Raw genomic sequence first — 22,562 nt, forward strand, 5'->3', positions numbered from 1 at the left:
TTCATGTCAATTCAATTTTTGATAGAGAGGCGATCATGTCATTTTCAATTTTTTTTAATAACTTTAACTAAAGTTTATATATATATTTAATTTGTTTAGATGGCCTTAATAATTTACTTCAGTCACATTTGTTTTTCTAAACCTGCTGATTTTTTTGACAGCAACAAATCATATTGACAAATATCAGTTAAGTATTTTTCTTTGTTACTGTCATGGTCACTATGTTGTTTATTCTCAAAGAAAAATGAGAGCCTTACCTGCTTACAAAATTTAATGCTTTGACAAAGGCGACAGCATAATGTGTACAACAATGCACGGCTGCATAGCCTGCAAAGAAGCTTGGCAGACAGTAGAACATTCTGTTGTGTTCAATATGTTGTTTATTCTCAAAGAAAAATGAGAGCCTTACCTGCTTACAAAATTTAATGCTTTGACAAAGGCGACGGCATAATGTGTACGACAATGCACGGCTGCATAGCCTGCAAAGAAGCTTGGCAGACAGTAGAAAATTCTGTTGTGTTCAATATGTTGTTTATTCTCAAAGAAAAATGAGAGCCTTACCTGCGTACAAAATTTAATGCTTTGACAAAGGTGACGGCATAATGTGTACAACAATGTACGGCTGCATAGCCTGCAAAGAAGCTTGGCAGACAGTAGAACGTTCTGTTGTGTTTTTCAACCATTCTAGTTCATAATGTATATGGGAAGAGGGGTATTCACAGATTTGGTATTCATAGATTTTAAATCGTATATCGGATTTTGACGATTTTTTATTTTTATTTTCATATGCGACTTAACTTCTTATCGTTATTGTTCTAGCTTCTGGGTAGTAACGATGCATGCTGTGGGATCAGTTATGCACACAAAGGTCAAAAAATACACATTTCAAAGTATCACCTGATGCCTAATTAAAGATGAAATTGCTACTTATGGACAAATATCCTAGTAGTTTTGCACAAATGTTCCAATAGTGGTGCACACATGGGCTAGTTATGAACAAAAATTAACAAAAAATGATCGGCTATTGGTACATGTAAAATCTATTAATGGGCTTTTAAAAAATTGGAACTATGACCGGCTATTGGGGGTCACTGACAATAAATGTGTGGTTATTGAAACTATGACGGCTACTAGTGTTCTTCCCCTAATATAAGTTTTAGGTTTTTTCTTAGTATCAAAATCTTAAATATTGTGAGTCTAATAGTAGGTTTTTAAATTTATTATGCTTATAGTAAAATCAAGTTTTTAAATTTATATTGTTTATAGTAAAATTAATATATATACACTTATCAAATATTAAGTTTTGGTTGTGCATATAGTATGATTAGTATATATGTTTTAAAGAAAACAATTTAAAAGATATCAAAAGAATCGTTTCAGGTATCTAACTAATCATAATTTTTTTTAAAGAAATTTTGATATAAATATTTTAAAATTGATATTTTTTTTTAACATATTTTAATTAAATTTATTTTATCAAATTTATATGTTTAAGAAAATGATATTTTATTGCCACTTAATAATATATACCAATTTTACAACAGAAAAACAAGGAAATACAATAATGAAAGTTTGAATGCTTGAGCTAATATTATATTACATATGATAGATTGTAAAAGCTATGCAAGCTAGTTTCTCATAATCCCAAGATCGCATGGAAGTGCAAGGGTAGAAGATACTCTTAACTTGCTCCTATGAAGCTCTTATGACACTTCACACTTGATATTCAAATATTAGACTCAACACTTGATTCTCCAAATGAACTCACAAGGCCTCTATTTATAACATCTGGCGATCAAGGGGTAGATGAAAATTATCGGTAGATGTAAGTAGTAGTTTTGAATTATCAGTAGATGTAGGTGTAGATGGAAGTACTGGTAGATGTGAGTGGTGGATAAGAAAAATAGATGGAAATGTTGATGAAATTTTTGGAAGGTGGTGAAAGTAGAGTGGTAGGTGGTAATACGTACTTTGGAATTTTGTCATAGTGGAGTACGCACTCTGAGATTTGTAACCTCATATTGACCCTTTATTATTTATTTAATAATTTCTATAATTTTTCTACACTTGTTATTTACTATCACTTTTGTTATGCCTATAAAATGAAAATGATCCACTTAACACTCGTAAATGGCTACAAAGATTTTGCTTTTTCATAGATTTTGCATCCTGTTGTCAAAGCTTCACATGGTTGACATCATGGCTTTTTTAGACAGGGTTGCATCTTGCTGTCAGATCTTAACGTGGCCGACATCACAAGATAGACAAACCTTTGTGCTAATTAAAATGGGATCCAAGTGATAGGAGATCATCTAAAAGAGGTTCAAAATAATCATCTCAATCTCGTGGTCTTCTATGAAAAGCATTGACGATTCTGATTTGTTTTTCACCATTTACAAAGTCCCATTATGTGTGAACAACTAATTTGGTAGGAAATAAGCTTGGCTTTACACCTTCAATCATTACTTCCGGAAACCATGGATATGTGAGACGATAAAATTCAACCCTTGGGAGACAATATCCTCCGGGTTCAACCAAATAACCAACCATTCCTTCAAAAATGACACGAAACAAATTTCCATGTACGAGATTAAAGAATTGTCTCATATCAGGTGGAAAGGTGGAAAGTTTGGAATAAATATATTTGCATAATCTTCAAACTCACTTTGTAAGAGAGTAATACTATTAATAAGTCCAAACTTACAATATTTAAGAAAATTCATTTTTGTTGGTTGGTCCAACATAAGGATTGAAACCTTGTAATCTATATATCCATAAAGCAATGGTTCCTACAGGTGAAAGCAATCGAAGCATATGACAACCCAAAAGTTTCTAGGAACTTTTCTTCTTCATCTAGAGAATGAATCCTTTGATCATGATATTCTAGAATGAGTTTTCTAAGATCTCACAACCACTTATCCAAAATCCATACTTCAACAAGAGAAGTGATAACTTTTGTTGGAAGTTGTGGAAGTTCTATAATACTCCCATCTGATAATTTCCATTGGGGTATTGAATCACTAACTTGAATTTGGATGGTTGCTGCTAGTTCTTTGATTAATGAGTTTGCAAGTGGGTTGTTCTCCCCTTTTATCCATTTAATATCAAAATCATATCCAAGAAACTCAAAATACCATTAAGCAATTCTCCCTTGTGCAATATCTTTATTGGGTTTTTTCTTCATGAGGCTCCTCATACCTTGACTATTTTTGTTCTAACCACAAAACGCTCTAGTTTGAGAAATATTTTGAATTTCTCAATTCCCTTTTTAACAACAAGAATCTCTTTTTCATAAATGTGATATCGAGATTCTGTAGCTGCAAATTTCCATCTTTTTATTTGGAAATTCCTGTATTAACACAACTGACCATGTTGTGTTAGAAGCATCGGTGTATAAAAGTAGTGGATTACCTAGTGCTAGAATTTGAAGACTAGGTAGGCTCTAGCATTTAGTCTTGATTTGTTGTACTACCTTTGTAGTCCGAAGATCCCATCCAGAAGATGATTGCTTGAGTTGATCTTGAATCTTTTTCCTGTCTTTTGCCAGCTCTTTATAGAATGGTGCCACATAATTCAAACACCCAAGAAACCTTTGAATTTGTTTTTTGTCTGTCAATACATTTGGAAATTCTTGGATTTTTTTGAGCACACGAGGTTGGAGCTTTATCTTTCCCTTATCTAAATGTAATCCAAGGAATCTATTTTTGTTTGACAAATCACCATCTTCTTTGCTGATAGACAAATTCCATTTTTCTTTATAGCTGTATACAATTTTTTCGAATGCTCAAAATGATAAGAACCTTTGTTAGAAAAAAAACAATTATATCATCAATATAGACATCACAAAAATCTTTCAAGTGTTTGAGAGCTTGGTCCATCCTTCTTTGAAAATATGCAGGTGCAGTGCATAAACCAAATGACATAACATTCCATTCAAATAAACCTTGTTGTACTGAGAATGTTGTTTTGTACCTATCTTCTTCCTTAATCTTGATTTGCCAGAATCCTGATTTACAATCAAATTTTGAAAAGATTTGTTTATTTGCTGCTCTTCTAATTAAATCTGAATTAGATGGTATAGGATAGTTATATGAAAAAATAATGTCATTTAGAGGTTAATAATTTATACAAAACCTCTCTTTGCCTCTTTTTCTTTCAACTCTTTTATTTACTAAAAATGTAGGACATGCAAATGGACTTTTGCTTTCCCTTATAAAATTTCCTTCTAGCAACTCATTTAAATGTTCATGTCTATTTCCTTAACTTCATTGGGGCTTAATAAATATGCAGGCTCATGGGGTATAATGTACATGCATTCTGGTCTTATCTTAATTTCACATTCTTCTTGTTTCGTGGACCAAAATTCTAGAGGATTCATGCTGCAACAATCTTTCTCAAATCTTTCTCTAATATGAGCGAATTCTTTTTCATTCTTATCTTTTGAAACCTCTTTTGCCCATTCTTTTGTAGAGTTCTTTTCTATCCCATTAAGTCTATAAGTAACTACTTTTAAGATTGGAATCTTGAGCTCTTCATTCTTATGGTGTAGAGATATCTTTGTTTTTTTAAGAATGAAAGGTTCATATTTGATCAAGAATAAATATCCTAACAAAATATCACTATCCATATCATTGAATTCTGCAAAATATGTAATAAATATTTTTCCATGAATTTTGGTATGAACATCTTGTGCATACTTGCCCCATTTCAATTTTTCTCCAGTGATAGAATGCCCATTTGGCAATTCTGGTTTTGGTTTCCAATTTTTTTTCTAGTATTGCTTTTGTCTTGGCAAAAGATCTTGCTGATCCTGAATGAACGAATGCATCAAATTCAATGGGTTTGTATCCTTCAAAACATAAAGAAATTTTGATATATACAGTATTATTTGCTAGTAGCTTAACAACAAAAGCTTTTTCTTTTTCTTGTTCTTTAGGTTCTGTGTAGTTTGTATTTTTGTCAGCCTTAAATAAAACATATCTTATTTCTCCCACAGATTGATTGAGAGTTCTTATTTGTTTTTTCTGTTCCTTAACCATCCTAGTTAATTCTTCCACATCATTTCTTATTACATCTAGTTTTTTGAAAAAAAACAATTTGATCATTACTCTAAGTTTTCATTGCAACTCTATTTTTTGATCAAATTCTACTTCTAAATTTGAGTTTCTATCATAATCATATTCATCAAACTTGTTGGTTCCATTTCTTGGCTTACTTTGACGTTCTTGTTGTCATTGTGGAATCTTGTAACCAACAGTTTTCTTACCATATGTGGATAATTCTTTATTTATGGTTTCATTTCTTCTTTGAGATCATTTAATCTCTTTAAATGTCAGACCTCATTTCTTCTCTAGATTAAATTTTTCTATACTTTTTTCTGTATCATACTTCTTATGAGTTTCACTCAGTTTTTCTCTTAGGAGACTTACTATATAATCTTGCTTTGATTCATTAGAAGAGCTTTCTTTAGAATATACTAGTTTTTGTTTTTGTTTTAGTTTTACCTTATTATATGTTTCTAATTTTGTAGGAAGGAGTTCAAAATAATCATCTTCCTCTAGATATCCTTGAAATCCTAGAATAACATCCCATTTTGCATTTTGTTGTTGAAATACTACATATGCTTTGCTGCCACATTCATGTTCCCTTTGCAATCAGTTGCATAATGGGGTCCATTACAAATGAAACATCTGATTTGTTTTGGAACCTTCTAGATCCACCTTTTCTCCTAAGCATGTATGGTGGAGGTCTAAATCCTTTCCTTTTAAACTGATTTCTTTTGATAGGAGAAACTCTCAATTTTCTCTGATGATGGGGAAATGACTTCATCTCACTAGTATAGTATGAGTCAGGAGCAAAATAAGATTTCTTCTTAGGCTTTTTTCAAGATCATTTTTTTTTGAACTTTTTAACTAAAACAAACTCCTTGAAATCCTTATTTGGGGGCTTATTACAAAATTCCTTAAGATTACATGTAGAATTAAAATTATTATCATTTTGGCTGATTGCCTTTAGGAGACAATATTTTTGTAGCTTATTTGCTATAACATTTTTGAGTTCAACAAATGGGCAATTTTGGACTGAAAACCCTTTTTTTGCATTACATAATCTTCTGCCCAACTTCCCAATTGACAAGGCAAAGAGGTTAGATAATGTCTTTTTGCTAATTCATTATTTTGTAATTTAACATTAATTATTTAATAGTTAAATAACTATAACATTCAATTATCATTATTATATTTCCAATCTTTTATAATCTACTAATACTATAATTCTTAAAATTTAACCTTAAACTTAATGTTATATAATTATTTGATTTATATATATTATATTCATAATAGTAAAACTATTCATAGCAGAGATGGAAGAGGTAATTTTTCAAATATCAAAGCATGATAACAATGGAGTCTTTTCCATGGTGGTCAAAATAGAACTTTTATAGAGCTTAAAAATAAAATATTAGAATGTGGAGTGCAATGCATAATCAGAGATGAGAGAGGATTTATGATTAGATAAATTTCAAAGAAACTCAATGAAGAGATAATAATGAAGTTGAAGTTGAAGCCTTCATAATAGGCATGCAATTATGCATGCTATATGGTAGCACCAAAGATGAAATTGAGGCATGCAATTATACATCCTATATGGTAGCACCAAAGTTGAAATTGAGGGCCATGGTTATAGTAATTGTAATAAAAAAGAGGAAAATAGTAAATTTAAAAAAGAAAAAAGACATTCTTCAAAATGTTCAAAATGTTTGGCCCCTCGTGGACTTATTGAAGAATTACACTATCAAGGACATATACACGAAGTTGAACAAAGTGGTTGATATCCTAGTGAACTCTGTGATAGAAATGAACAAAGTGTCTTATTAATACCATGATTGATCCATGACTAAATCTTAAGAATAAGATGAACGAAGGGTTGATATCCTAGTGAACTCTGTGATAGAAATGACCGAAGTGTCTTTTAATACCATGATTGATCCTTGACTAAATATTAAGCATAAGATAAATAGTTGTCCCATTCATCTTGAGATGATCACCAAAATTATAAAACCTATGACTCTTTTATAGATAAGATTATTCCTGCTCTAGTATGATATGTGTAGACACCTAAAATTAATATTTAATTAATTTAAGCCTATCAACATAATTAATTGACTTTATCCTTATTCCTCTCAGAATCAATTAAATCTAATCTAATTAATCTTGTCACTATAGTCCAATAATTAATTTATCAAATAAATTAATTATTCCCCTATTCTTCTAAAGTCATCTCAATAATTATTTCCTCTAAACCCACTCAGTTAATTAATTCTAATTAATTAACCTAGTCATGTGATTCCTACAAATCACTTTTCCTAATCCCACTTATCCTAATTAATCCTTCTAGAATCTCTCATAATCATGCTTATCATTATTCCCTCATTTTTTAATTCCCACTCATGTCACATCAACATTGAGTCTCTCAAAGAAATTCAAATTTCTTTGAATCCCTCAATGCATCCTTATTTTGGAATTTTTAATTCCTCAAGTTTGAAATTCAAATTTCTCCCCCCTTTTTCCAAAGGAATTTTATATTCCTGTTTATTTTCCCAAGGCACCCTTGATCCATACCTTCTATCCAAAATCAATCTCAACCCTTCATAATCAAATCAATCTTGGCTCTTCATTGGTCTTCTCCAATCTATAAATTGGAGCTTATTATCCTCACAAATGATAGCCACTTCTCATGCATCCTCATGCTACTCTATTCTCCTCTCATCCCCTTCTAAATCCTCTCTCAAATCTATCAAATTCATAATCCGTCACTCAAATCCAACAATCCAATACTCCTATCAAATCCAATCTATCTTGTTGAGAAAATGAGAGCATTCCACATCAAGCAATCAATGTAGCACATCAAATGGAGCATCATCAAAGGGCACCTTCACTTCATCAAGCTCAATCCGAAGGAGAAGGTAAAATAGCAAGGTGAAATGGTCTCTTTTGATATTTTAGCATTTTCATGTTTATTTCATTATGTTTTGATCATTTGACCTTCTAATCCGTTTTATCCTCTTCAATATGAGTTAGGGAACATGCTCTTCCAAAGAAGTATTTAACTATATCATAGGGTTAGTCAACTTTGACTAGTAGCATACATGTCATGGATGTTAGGATCTAGCTATCTCAAGTGTTTAATATTGGCATTGGTGTATTAGAAAAAATGTGTATCCTATGTTGTGTGTGCTTGAGGTATGGTTTCATGTTTTGATTTTTAATTATATGGTTGTATGTCAAAATATGATTAATGAGATATCAATATCTTATTTTTGGTCTTAGATGATGTGTATTGTTACACTTACACCTCATTTGATGATGGTCACAAGTAGTATGGATTGCTTGCCCATAATCATCACGGGTGCAAAGAATTGGGGAAAGGATTGGACTCATAGTGTAGTGATGCATTACCATTTCTTTTTGGTTGAGATGCACTAAAAGGGCAAATGTTAGTAAATCGAGTAATAGAAGACACATGCAATGTTGTTGCATCCACTTTTTGTTGCTAGTTGGTCACTATGTATGTTTGAGTTAATCACAATGTACTCGGGTAAAATGGCCTTAGATATTGTGTAAATTGATATACTTATGTCATCACTCCTTAGTAAGGGAAGTTTTCTTCTCATAGTTGGCAATGGATTTGAGAAAAAGGATACCATCCATGGTGCAACATGGGATGTACTTAAGGGGCTTATGTGTTAATGATCCTAAAGAAAGAAATGATGCTTATAATAAGGCCACAACTACTTCCTTTTAGTACTCGGTCACAATATCTACTTGTGAAAAATTACTAAGTTATCCACATTGTATATATACATTAGATGTTTAAGTTAGTCACTAGATTTACATGTGTAGGTATGTGCTAGTGTATAGGTGACATTTGCTTGAACTAAACCCCATGCATACAAGTGTACTACATAATCTAACTAATCACCTATGTGTGCCACACAACTAGGAGCTAGTTATGTGTATAAATCATGCATGTTTGAACCAATCATCGTGTGAATATGAGACATTCATATGATATTATCCTTATGTGATTTTGCATGATTGTACGCTAATGAGTACAACATGGGATTGATGATTGAAATGTGTTTGTTATCATTCTATATTAATTAGATTAAATGAGAAGAAAAAGATTAATGCATAGTTGTGATTTAAAAGTGAGATCAAAGATCTCATACACGAGGGGAGAATAAAATCTCTCTCTAGAGTGCATAAACTACAAAGCCTCTAATTCTCAAAAGGGATACATGACATGATCATTATGAATGAACCCTTGAGGATTAGGTTTTGATCTAGCAATGACCCTAAATTTGAAGCTTAGTGCATTCTAGTGTGAGTATTTGAGTGATGGTGCAGAATTGTCATGATTGTGGTTGAATAAGGCACGAAGTTGAATTTCTAAATTGGATAGAAGATGCCTAGTTAACTTAGTAACATGTGAATTGATAAAAATAGGTTTAATTGAAGGACGATTATTACTTTAAAGATCAAGCCTAAAAGATGCTAGACCTTTCCCTAGAGCTATTTTACAATTATTTTTAAAATATAATATTTACTTTATTTTACTTTAAAACTACATTTTTTAAATATAATATTTAAAAGATAAATATGCTAGTTTTTTTTAAAAATTATTTAATTATTTAATTTTACGTACTTAAGAATAATTTTAAAATTATTTTATTTACTAAATAATTATTTGATTTGATTTATTTGTATTTGAAGAGCTATTTTTATATACTTAATTGTTATTTTATTTTAGAAATATTTTTTTCCATTTATTAAGAGTTATTTTATAGTTTTATTTTTTCAAAAAATATTTAAACTTTTTAATAGTTTTTTGTTAACACATCCATACTATTACATTCCATCCCTTGCTATCATTGTAGTTATCGTTCTTAATGTAAAAACTAAATTTTAAATAATTAAAAATCAAATTAATCTAATTCCTAAATATATAAAATAACTCTTCTATATTTTATATAGGTATGAATTATATTAAAAATACTTAGATAAATATGGTGGATTGTATAAGATAATTAAAATATGGTATCAATACTTGAATTTTTAAAATCTATATAGAAAGTCATAAAAGTGATGAAGAGGTTCTTAAGTATTTGGGACTAGTCTATAATTTTTCATGTCATTAATATTTTAAAAAGACTAATAGCTCAAATATTGCTTACTTTTGTAATCTTTCCTTGATAAAATAAAAATATCATTTAATGGATGTTGACTAATTTTTTTATTGTTGTTATTATAATGGAGAGGTAGGTCTAGATCTTGGGGGAGGGAGGAGAGTGAGATAGAAAGATGTAGAGAGGGGATAAGGAAGAATGATAGGTCTAGAGTTTGGGGGAGATAAAGAGAGTGAGATAGAGAGAGTGAGAGAATGTTGATAGGAAGCTACTGATTACTAAATTTTAACTAAGTCTAAAAATTTATAAGATCTTCTAATACTTAGAATTTGTATTATAATTTTTAGAGATATGAAATAAAATTTAAGTTATATTTCATGTATATATTGGTAGGATGTTTGGAGAGTGGTTTCAGATCTCTAGGAGTTATGATGCAGATTCTAGGTTTGAGAAGATCTTATAAATTTTCAAGCTCAAATTTAGTAATCAAATGGCTCCTATCAACATTATCTCTTTCTCTCTCTCTATCCTACTCTCTATATTTCCCCCAAACTCTAGACCTATCTCTCTCCCTATTACTCTTCCTCTATCCCTTTTCTACCTCTTCCTATCTCACTCTTCTCTCTCCCACAAGATCTAGACGTATCTCTCTACCTGGTGCAAGGGCACCACAAAGGAGTCTATCTTCTTCCACATATGTTGTAAGGTGTCCAATAATGTGTTAGGATGGGCCTTTGATGGCTAGGTCCTATTTAATACTTTACATTTGTGTTTGAGCAATTTTTCTATGTAATAAGCCCAAAGGCAACCAAGATTGGTCAACTTGGTCAAAGGCCTTATTTGGGCATTTAATTCATGTTTTTTGTGTTTATGGGTCATATATGGGTTATAGGTCCACTTTATATTGTCATCATGAAGGCATGTTTCATGTTTTGATTTGTTGTCAAAAGTTGTCATGTTGCATTAGGCAACATTGACACACTATTCAAAAAGTGGTTTCCAACGGTTAAAAGGTTGTTCTTAACTATTGGAGGAGGTTGTACCTTGTTACAAGGCATCATATAAACCTTTGGAACTCACTATGGCTCGTTTAGAGTTGAAGAAGAAGAATTCTTGCTTTCAAACTATCAAAAAACTGTCATTTTACTTCATTTTCGCTGTTCTTTTAGTTTTGTACGGAATTTTACGGATCTATTCATGGTCTGAACCATTGGGAAATGTGATCCTATGTTTTATCTTTCATTTGATTCTAGTGTGGGCTTCTGAAATGTCAAAATAAAGAAGTTATTGAATTTATACTGCCGTTGCCTGGGAAAAGCCCTAGAACCTAGGGATTGGATGCAAAAAGAGCCATATTTCATCATTCCACCATGGGAAAAATCTAAAACTTTGGGGAATGATGAAATAACATGTATACTAATTGTTTCACTTGGTTTTGAGAGCAGGTTGTGTGATTTTCTATTTTTAAGATGATGCCCTAGACTTGGCATTCTTTATGTGACAAGTCTGTGCAGGGGTAAAAGGGTGTGTAAACCAATGAAGGTGGACCAAACGGTGACTCAAGTTGGCATTAAATTGACCCATAAAAATGTGCAGACCTTTTCCAAAAGGTTTTATTGCAATCCATTTTGACTGGTGAAGTTTTTCATAACGAATACCCCATACCACCTAGGGAAGGGCAAATAGGCCATATTGGGGTTAAGATACTTGCCGACCAAACCCAGATGCAATTCTTTGGAATCCTATGATTATTCCAAAAGGGTATTAGAATATCCAATTTTTTTTTGGGCTTGTTCAGGTAAAATTCAAATGAAGTAAAAAAATAGCAAAACTAGGCCTAATTCCTTGTAGCCCTGTCCACTAGGTTGCTAAGGGCATTTTGTGATCAGGGGTTGAAAGGGTTGGTTTGAATGTTTATAAACCTTTCATTTGTCATCTCAAACATTCAAAAATCCATAGATATGTCTACAATCACCTTTGTTCAAAGATCCACTTGGTAGAGGGTTTGGTGTAGTGAGTAGGCTTGGTAAAGAAGGGTAGTCAAAGTTGTGATTGGGAAACTCCTCATTTGATTCAAGTTGTCAGTTTTGTGGGGATCGTTGGGAAGGATCAAAGATAATATTGAAAGGCCTTTGGAAGGTCTTGGATGTTGGACCATTGGATGGTGCCATTTGTAAACCCTTGAGAAGAAACCAAGACAAACTACTCATTTTGCTTTGTTCCTCTGCATCATATTGGTATCAGAAAAGTGTATGTCAGACACAAAAGTCTTTGAAGAAGAAGAGGACACCATGCCTCCTAAGGCAATGAATTCTGAAGCCATCAAAAAGTTGGTAGAGGAGTTACTTGAAGAGAAACTCAAAGAGGCCAAGCAGTTTAAGGAGAAAGGCAAGGCCGGTGAAGATGAGTCAGAGGAAGAGATTGATGAAGATGCCAAAGAAATGGAGAAGTTGGCACCTGATCAAAAGATTTTCCTGAATGCTTTGAAGTCAGTGAATAGAGATAATGTGGAGAGTTTACCTACCTATGGTGGTAGCCTGAACGGAGAAGAGGTGCTTGATTAGATTGAAGCACTCAATAACCATTTTGAATACAAGGAAGTTCTTGAGGAGAAGAGAGTGAGTTTGGCAAAGTCTAGACTCAAAGGGTCAGCCTTGCTATGGTGGATAGTACTGCAAGAAGAAAGAACAAATGAAGGGAAGAAAAAGATAACCTCTTGGGAGAGGATGAAGAACAAAATCAAAGAGCAATTCTTGCCAATTGACTATGAGGTCTAGATATATAAGAGGCTGCAAAATCTTAGACAAAGGGAGTTGGATGTGAATGCCTATACTGAGGAGTTTCATAAACTAAGTCTCAAATCAAGGAAGCATGAAGAAGAGGTAGAGAAGGTGGCTAGGTACTTGAATGGGTTAAGGCAAAACATACAAGATGAGATCAACATCTTGGCACCTGATACCATGCATAAATGCTTTCAGTTGGCATTGACAGTGGAAGATAAGATTAGAAGGAAAGGAGAACAAAACAATAGAGGAAGAGGAGGTAGAAATTTCAGAGGTAGATTTGGCTTTGGAGGAAGAAACACACCTTTCAAAAATGGAGATTCAAATCAGCAAGAGTCCAATGGAGACTTTGGTAATAGGAATGGAGGCTTTAGAGGAGGAAGAAGACCCTTTGGAAGGGGTAGACAAGTAAATCAAGGAGGAAGAGGTCCTAGTGTTTTCACAGGCAAATGCTACAATTGCAATCAAGTGGGACATACTATGTGTAGGTGCCCTAAGAAGGCTTCTAGTTCACATGGACCTGATAGGAGAACTCAACTTGTACAAGAGAATGGTGGACATAGTGTCAATTCACCCATGGGGAATGCTGGTCCTACCTTGGAAGGAGAAAGTCTTATGCTAAGGAGGACATTGTTAAAGGTACCCCAACACAAGGAGCCACCACAAAGGAAGTCACTCTTCAAGACCACTTGCCTATCTCATGGTAAAGTATGTAAGGTAATTGTAGATTCAGGTTCTATTGAAAATATTGTTGCTTTGGAAATGGTTGAGAAGTTGAAATTGAAAAGATTGCCACATGGGAGTCCTTATAGGGTGTCATGGCTTAACAAGGGGCAACATGTGGTAGATGAACAAGCTTGGGTAGAATTTGAAATGGGAGACTATAAGGATAGAGTCTTATGTGATATCCTTCCTATGGATGCCTGTCACTTGTTGTTAGGCCGGCCATGGCAATATGATGTTAGAGCCCAACATGATGGGGAGACAAATGTGTATGTCATCACCAAGAATGGAAGACCATTTAGGATGGAACCATTAGCTGATCAAGGGGGAGAGAAAATTGTTAGTCCAAGTGTCATGATGGTTAGTGGGAAAGAGTTTTTAAATGCCCTCAAGCAAGAGGAAACCCAAGGTTATGCTTTGGTCTTGAATCCCAAGGATAAGTCTCAACAAGAGAAAGGTGCAAAAAGTGAAGTTCCTAGTGAAGTTCAAACCATGTTGGATAGATATGAAGGGGTTGTGGCCAAAGATATGCCTGATAACTTGCCTCCAATTAGAGATATCAGCCATCAAATTGATTTTATTCCTGGTGCAACCTTGCCTAACAAAGCTGCCTATAAGATGACTCCTAAACAAAATGAAGAGATAGCAAGACAAGTGCAAGATTTATTGGACAAAGGGTTGATTAGGAAAAGTTTGAGCCCATGTGTTTACCTACTATATTAGCACCTAAAAAGAATGGAACATGGAGGATGTGCATTGATTCCAGGGCCATCAACAAGATCACTATCAGATACCTGTTCCCTATGCCTAGAATTGAGGACCTAATGGACTATCTTGGAGGAGCATGCTACTTTTCTAAAATTGATTTGAAATCAGGTTACCATCAGATCAGAATCAGACTTGGTGATGAGTGGAAGACAGCCTTTAAGACAAATGAGGGCTTGTATGAGTGGTTGGTGATGCCCTTTGGGCTCACAAATGCACCTAATACTTTTATGTGCCTCATGAATGAGGTATTGGTTGAATTAATTGGAAAGTTTATTATTGTTTATCTTGATGACATCTTGGTGTTTAGTAGGTCCAAGGAAGAGCATTTGAAGCATTTGGATCAGGTTTTGACGAAGCTTCATGAGGAGAAACTGGTAATCAATCTAGAAAAGTGTGAATTCATGAAAACTGAATTGGTGTATCTAGGCTTTGTGGTTTCTCAAGGATGTTTGAAAATGGATCCTTCAAAGGTTGAGGATATTGTTAATTGGCCTACACCTAGGACAGTAGGTGATGTTAGGAGCTTTCATGGATTGGCTTCTTTTTATAGAAAGTTTATAAAGGGATTTAGTCATATTTGTGCACCAATTCTTGACACTATTAAAGGAGGAATGAAGTGCAGGTTTGAAAGGATAGAGAGAGCATCCCAAAGCTTTGAGGTATTGAAAAGGAAGGTTGCTGCACTTCCTACCTTGAGGCTACCTAATTTTGATCAGTTTTTTACAGTTGAATGTGATGCAAGCAAGCAGGCTATAGGTGTAGTCCTTAGTCAAGAAGGCCATCCAGTTGCATTCTTTTCAGAGAAGTTGAATGAGGCAAAGCAAAGGTATTCTACTTATGATTTGGAACTCTATGCTATGGTGCAAGCACTCAAAAAGTGGCGTCATTACCTTCTTCCTAAGGAGTTCATTGTTTATACTGACAAACATGCATTGAGTTTTCTTAATGGATAGGAGAAGTTGAATCAAAAGCATATTAAGTGGGTTGAGCAAATCCAACCTTATACCTTTACAATGAAACATAAAAAGGGTGTGTCTAATAAGGTTTCTGATGCCTTGAGTAGGAGAACGCTTACTATTCAAGAGATCCAATGGCAGAGTGTTGGTGTTGATTCTCTCAAATCCATGTATAAGGATGATAAAGATTTCAAAGATGCATATGATGTATGTTCTAAATTTGCTGATTCTTGTCATGTTGAGTTTGCTGACTTCATGTTGCAGGATGGTTTGCTCTTTAAAGGGCATCAACTATGCATTCCTCAATGTTCTATGGGGGAGAATATCATCTAGGAAAAGCACAATGGTAGTCTTGGAGGCCATTTTGGTTTGGACAAAACTTTGGAGCAGGTATCAAGATTTTATTTTTGGCCTAAGATGCAATCAGAGGTGAGAAAATTTGTGGAATGTTTTCCTATTTGTCAAAGGGAAAAAGGTGTTTCTACTAATGCTGGATTGTATCAACTTTTACCGGTTCCTACTAGGCCTTGGGAAAGCCTTAGTATGGATTTTGTACTTGGTTTGCCAAAAAATACTAGGGGGTTTGATAGTGTGTTTGTAGTTGTTGATAGGTTCAGCAAAATGGCTCATTTTGTGCCATGTAAGTGCACCAATGATGCATCTCATATTGCAGGTCTGTTTTTCAAAGAAGTTGTGAGGATTCATGGTCTACCTCTCAATATTGTCACTGATAGAGATTCTAAGTTTGTGGGTCATTTTTGGAGGACTCTTTGGAAAAAGTTGGGCACTAATTTGTCATTTTCTTTAGCATACCATCCTCAGACTGATGGCCAAACTGAGGTGGTTAATAGATCTCTTGGAAATTTGCTTAGTTGTCTTACCAAGCAACATGGACAGTGTTGGGATTTGGTGATTGGACGGGCTGAATATGCATACAATGATTCCATCAATAGAAGTATAGGTAAGAGCCCATTTGAGATTGTGTATGGTTTACATCCTAGAGGGATTCTTGAACTAAGAGATCTTGGAGGTATGGAAAAGAGGAGTGCACAAGGTGAGGACTTTGCTCTCACTATGAAAGAAATTCATGATCAAGTCAAGGCCACTCTCCAACAAAGTGCTGATAAATATAAACTCAGAGAAGATATGAAGAGGAGGGATGTTCAGTTTAGTGTAGGGGATTTGGTAATGGCCTACCTTAGAAAAGAAAGGCTCCCTAAGGGCCAACCCTCTAAACTACTCATGAAGAAGATAGGTCCACTCCGGATAGTGCATAAGTTTGGAAATAATGCTTATGAAGTTGAACTTCCACCAGATTTGGGGATCTCTCCCATCTTCAACATATGTGATTTGACAACATTCAAAGGTTCCTTGGAGGATGCTACACCTGGTCCATCTCTTGTGGAGGATGATGTAGATTGGGTGAAGGATTTGCCACCTAGAAAACCATTGGAGTTGGAGAGTATTCTAGATACTAAGGTGATCAAACAAACCAGGAAAGGAGTCTACAAAGAGTATCTGATCAAGTGGAAGGGCCTCCTTGATTCTGAGGCCACTTGGATGTCTGAAAATGATGTCATTAAGCATGGGACTACCATCACTTGGTTAGCCACTCAAGGGACTTGAGTTCCTTCAACCCGGGGAGTATGGTGCAAGGGCACCACAAAGGAGTCTATCTTCTTCCACATATGTTGTAAGGTGTCCAATAATGTGTTAGGATGGGCCTTTGATGGCTAGGTCCTATTTAATACTTTACATTTGTGTTTGAGCAATTTTTCTATGTAATAAGCCCAAAGGCAACCGAGATTGGTCAACTTGGTCAAAGGACTTATTTGGGCATTTATTTCATGTTTTTTGTGTTTATGGGTCATATATGGGTTATAGGTCCACTTTATATTGTCATCATGAAGGCATGTTTCATGTTTTGCTTTGTTGTCAAAAGTTGTCATGTTGCATTAGGCAACATTGACACACTATTCAAAAAGTGGTTTCCAACGGTTAAAAGGTTGTGCTTAACTATTGGAGGAGGTTGTACCTTGTTACAAGGCATCATATAAGCCTTTGGAACTTACTATGGCTCGTTTAGAGTTGAAGAAGAAGAATTCTTGCTTTCAAACTATCAAAAAACTGTCATTTTACTGCATTTTCGCTGTTCTTTTAGTTTTGTACGGAATTGTACGGATATATTCATGGTCTGAACCATTGGGAAATGTGCTCCTGTGTTTTATCTTTCATTTGATTCTAGTGTGGGCTTCTGAAATGTCAAAATAAAGAAGTTATTGAATTTATACCGCCGCTGCCTGGGAAAAGCCCTAGAACCTAGGGATTGGATGCAAAAAGAGCCATATTTCATTATTCCACCATGGGAAAAATCTAAAACTTTGGGGAATGATGAAATAACATGTATACTAATTGTTTCACTTGGTTTTGAGAGCAGGTTGTGTGATTTTCTATTTTTAAGATGATGCCCTAGACTTGGCATTCTTTATGTGACAAGTCTATGCAGGGGTAAAAGGGTGTGTAAACCAATGAAGGTGGACCAAACGGTGACTCAAGTTGGCATTAAATTGACCCATAAAAATGTGCAGACCTTTTCCAAAAGGTTTTATTGCAATCCATTTTGACTGGTGAAGTTTTTCATAACGAATACCCCATACCACCTAGGGAAGGGCAAATAGGCCATATTGGGGTTAAGATACTTGCCGACCAAACCCAGATGCAATTCTTTGGAATCATATGATTATTCCAAAAGGGTATTAGAATATCCAATTTTTTTTGGGCTTGTTCAGCTAAAATTCAAATGAAGTAAAAAAAATAGCAAAACTAGGCCTAATTCCATAGCCCTATCCACTAGGTTGCTAAGGGTATTTTGTGATCAGGGGTTGAAAGGGTTGGTTTGAATGTTTATAAACATTTCATTTGTCATCTCAAACATTAAAAAATCCATATATATGTCTACAATCACCTTTGTTCAAAGATCCACTTGGTAGAGGGTTTGGTGTAGTGAGTAGGCTTGGTAAAGAAGGGTAGTCGGAGTTGTGATTGGGAAACTCCTCATTTGATTCAAGTTGTTAGTTTTGTGGGGATCCTTGGGAAGGATTAGAAACAAGATTGAAAGGCCTTTGGAAGGTCTTGGATATTGGACCATTGGATGGTGCCATTTGTAAACCCTTGAGAAGAAACCAAGACAAACTACTCATTTTGCCTTGTTCCTCTGCATCACTACCTCTCTCTCTCTCTCTCTCTCTCTCTCTCTCTCTCTCTCTCTCTCTCTCTCTCTCTCTTTACACATCTCCCCCTCACTCCTTACCTCTATTTATCCACATATCTCTCTCCCCATCTCTCTCTACATACTTCTCTCCCTCCCTAACTACATATAGGGTATAAGGTTGAGGGTTGAGAGTATAGATTTTAGGGTTGAGGGCATATCTCATTGAGGGTATAAGGTTTAGGGTTGAGGTTATAAGATTCAGGATTGCGTGTTGAGGGTATAGGGTTTAGCACCTAGGATTTAGGGATTAAATAGAAAATTTTAGGTTACATTTTTCTATTATTAATGTCATGCTTTAGGGTTTAGCATCTAGGATTGAGGGTGTAGGGTTTAAAGTTAGAGTATAAGGTTTAGGGTTGAGGGTATAGGGTTTAGGGAATCGTGCATATGGTTTAGGGTTGAGAGTTTAGAGTATATGGTTGAGTGTATAAGGTATAGGTTATATGGTTTAAGGTTTGGGGTTTAGGGTATAGGTCTTAAGGTTGAGGTTTCAATTTAGAGCTTACAATTGAAGATGGAGGGTTGAGTATTGAGATTTTAGGGATTAATTTTTTTATATTCTACTGTTATATTCTTAATGTCAATTTTAGAGTTTATCATATAGGGTATAGGGTATAAGGTTTGAAATTGTTGGTGTAGGGTTTAGGGTTGAGGGAGTGTGGTACACGGTTTAGCGTTGAGTGGAAACAATAAAGGATTTAGTGAATAGTATTTAGGGCCTATGGTTGAGGGACATGGTTTAGGGTTAAGGGTATAAGGTTTAGGTTTTAAATTATAGGATATAGGGTATAGGGTATATTGTATATGGTTGAGGATTTAGCATATATTATTTGGGGCCTAGGGTTGAAGAACATGTTTTAGGTTTGAGGCTATAAGATTTAGGATTTAGGGTATAGAGTTGAGTGTATAGAGGTGAGGTTTTAGTGTATATGTTTTAATGCCTAGGGTTGAGGGAGATATATGTAGAGAGATACGGAAAAAGAGAGGTAGGGAGGGAGAGATGGGAGAGAGGAGAGAGAGGTGAGATACAAAGAAGTGGTGAGGGAAGGAGGAGGCTGATAGAGATGTAGGTTGAGAGATAGCCTCTCCTTCCCTGTATCTCCCTTAAGAGATGCCCTTGTCTCTACATGATTCTCCCTACCTCCCTCATTCCCTCCTCCCTTCTCCACTTTTATCTCTTACTTCCACTCTCTCACACTCAATCTCTCTCTACTTATATACTCTCACCTCTTCCTCTCAATATAGAGAACATAGAAATAGAGGTAGGGAAGGAGGGAAGGAGAGAGAGAGAGAGTGAAATAGAGAGGGGACAAATACATGTGTGCGAGAGATAAGTGGAGAGGGAAGGATCAAGAGAGAGGGGGAGGGAGAGAGTGGAATGGAGAGGTATGCAAAAGGAGAGGGGAGATAGAGATAACTACATATTTTAGTAAAGAGAGAGGTGAGATAGAGAAAGAGAGATACATATAACTAAAGATAAATGAGGGAGGGAGGGACAAAGGAATAAAGAGGTATATATATATATATATATATATATATATATATATATATATATAGAGAGAGAGAGAGAGAGAGAGAGAGAGAGAGAGAGAGAGAGAGAGAGAGAGAGAGAGAGAGATAAGTAGATATTTTAGTAAAGAGAGGGGTGAGATAGAGAAAGAGAGAGAGATGTAGATAACTAAAGATGAATTAGGGAGGGGGGACAAAGGGATAAAGAGGTATGTGTTGGCATTTGCATGAAGATTGCATTGATGAACTATACTGTTGTCATTGATGTCAATTGTAACCAGTATTGAGTTGTATTGCAATGGGTAGTGATGTAGTAATGCAACTGGTAATTGAGCAAGTGAAGGAAACCGGTAACCCTACCTATTAATATGCCGAACCCTAACCAATGGAGCTTGGTGAATCGGTCGTGTTGATCTATGATCAAATGGTGATCTAAGATGATTATGCCATGTATGCATGATGCACATGATGAGTTTCAAAGTGGTTTTTGGCCTGTAGAGATAACTGTTTTATCTTGGGAATGAGAGAGTGCATAGCATGAAGTGGAAACCGTGTGATGAGTTACATGATCCAGTGTGCGGTGATCTGGGAGCGATCGAGGTTGTCTTGAACAATGTGCAGATGATTTCTATGTAGTCCAACGGTCATGTTTGAACCATTTTGTTTGTAATCTCTATGAGATCTTAGGTTTTGTGATGTGTTATCGACCTATTGTTTTGCTTATAAGATTGATGAGTTGTTAGTAGTATTGGCAATTTTGGTTAAGTGTTAGTGTGATTGATTGCCGAACTAGAAGGAGTATCTGCAAAATATTTGAAGGCAGATAGGAGCATGAAAAGATCTGATCAAGCAAACTAGTGCTATTACCAGATCAACAAAACCCTATTGTTCTCTAACAATTACAACAGTTAAATCCCTTAACCGGGTAAGCTTTAACAGGCTTGGTGTTTTCTAAATCCTCTAACTAGGTGAACCATTAGCTTGGATTTCAAATCGTCTATTGAGGTTACTCCTAACAGGGTATTGTAGTCAATCCCTTAACCGGGTGGTCCTTAACCAGATTTGTTCCTAATGGGACATTTTTGTAAAGCTTCTAACAAGGCTTGGCTCCTAACAGGGCGAACTTTAGAAGAGTTCAAAATACTTGTCGGTATTCGTCCCTACCGTGGTTTTTCCCATTTGGGTTTCCATGTCAAAAATCATTGTGTCAAGTGGTGAATGGTTTTTGTGGTTATGTTTTGATATGGTTAATTTGTTTAACTGGTAAATCCACTTAGATGTGTTAAGATGGCCAAAAGTGATCTGAAATGCACTTTTACTAATGTTAGTAAAGTGGTTTGATGTTTTGGTTAAATGGTTTGAGAGTTTCAGATTTGATACACCGTTATTTTGGTATGCTAGTCAACTGGTAAACTGACAGTACAGTTGCAGTTTATAGTGTAGTGTTGAACCGGTTAGTTTAGTGAATGATTTATGAGTTGGGTTTTGAGTTTGGTGAAATTTTAGTTTGTTTTCTATCTACTGATTAACCCCCCCTCCTAGTAGTTGTCTGGATCCTTATTGATTCATCATATCATCAATTGGTATCAGAGTGGTTCAGGTCCTCTAGTATATAAGCCTAACAACTTGAGGTAAAGATCTAGAAGAACCTGATGAACAAAGAAGGTTTGAAGTTCAATAGGGAAAACTACAAAATATGGATTGATAGGATGAAGATATATATCAAAAGCTTAGGAAGTCAATATTGGGAACATGTTGTTACCAAATATACCTTGCCTAGTGGGATTCTGTCTGATGATCAAAAGAAGGAGCAACAAGAGAATAATCAAGCATTGGAGGCCATTATCAGTTCCTTGTCTGATTTAGAGTATGCTAATGTCCATGGTTTGGAGACTGCTTATGATGTGTGGAAGAAACTTGAGGAATTCCACAGTGGTGATGAGCATGTGAAGATTGCCAAGGAGGAGAGTCTAAGAGATAAATTTGATGACATGCGGATGGCTGAAGGTGAGAATATTCAATAGTATGGCCAGAGAATCAAGGATATTGTTGGTGAGGTCAAAAGTACTGTTGGTAAAGTGGAGGATACTACAGTGGTTAATAAGGTGTTGAGAACCCTTCTACAGGTCTACACTATCCGAGTTGCATCCATTCAGGAACTCAAATCTATTGATAAAACAAAGGTAACTCTTGACTCCATCATTGGTAAAATAACTGCATTTGAATTAAATGGTTATGATGGTAGTGCTCAGAAATTGGAATCTGCATTTAGAGCTTCAATTTCTAACCCACCAGTAAGAAAAAGAAGAGAAGCTAGTCACAGTCATGAGTCAAGATCCAGTAGAGAAGTTGATGATGAAGACAGT

Source organism: Cryptomeria japonica, chromosome 7, assembly GCF_030272615.1.
Source record: "Cryptomeria japonica chromosome 7, Sugi_1.0, whole genome shotgun sequence".
In the NCBI taxonomy this organism is placed as follows: domain Eukaryota; kingdom Viridiplantae; phylum Streptophyta; class Pinopsida; order Cupressales; family Cupressaceae; genus Cryptomeria; species Cryptomeria japonica.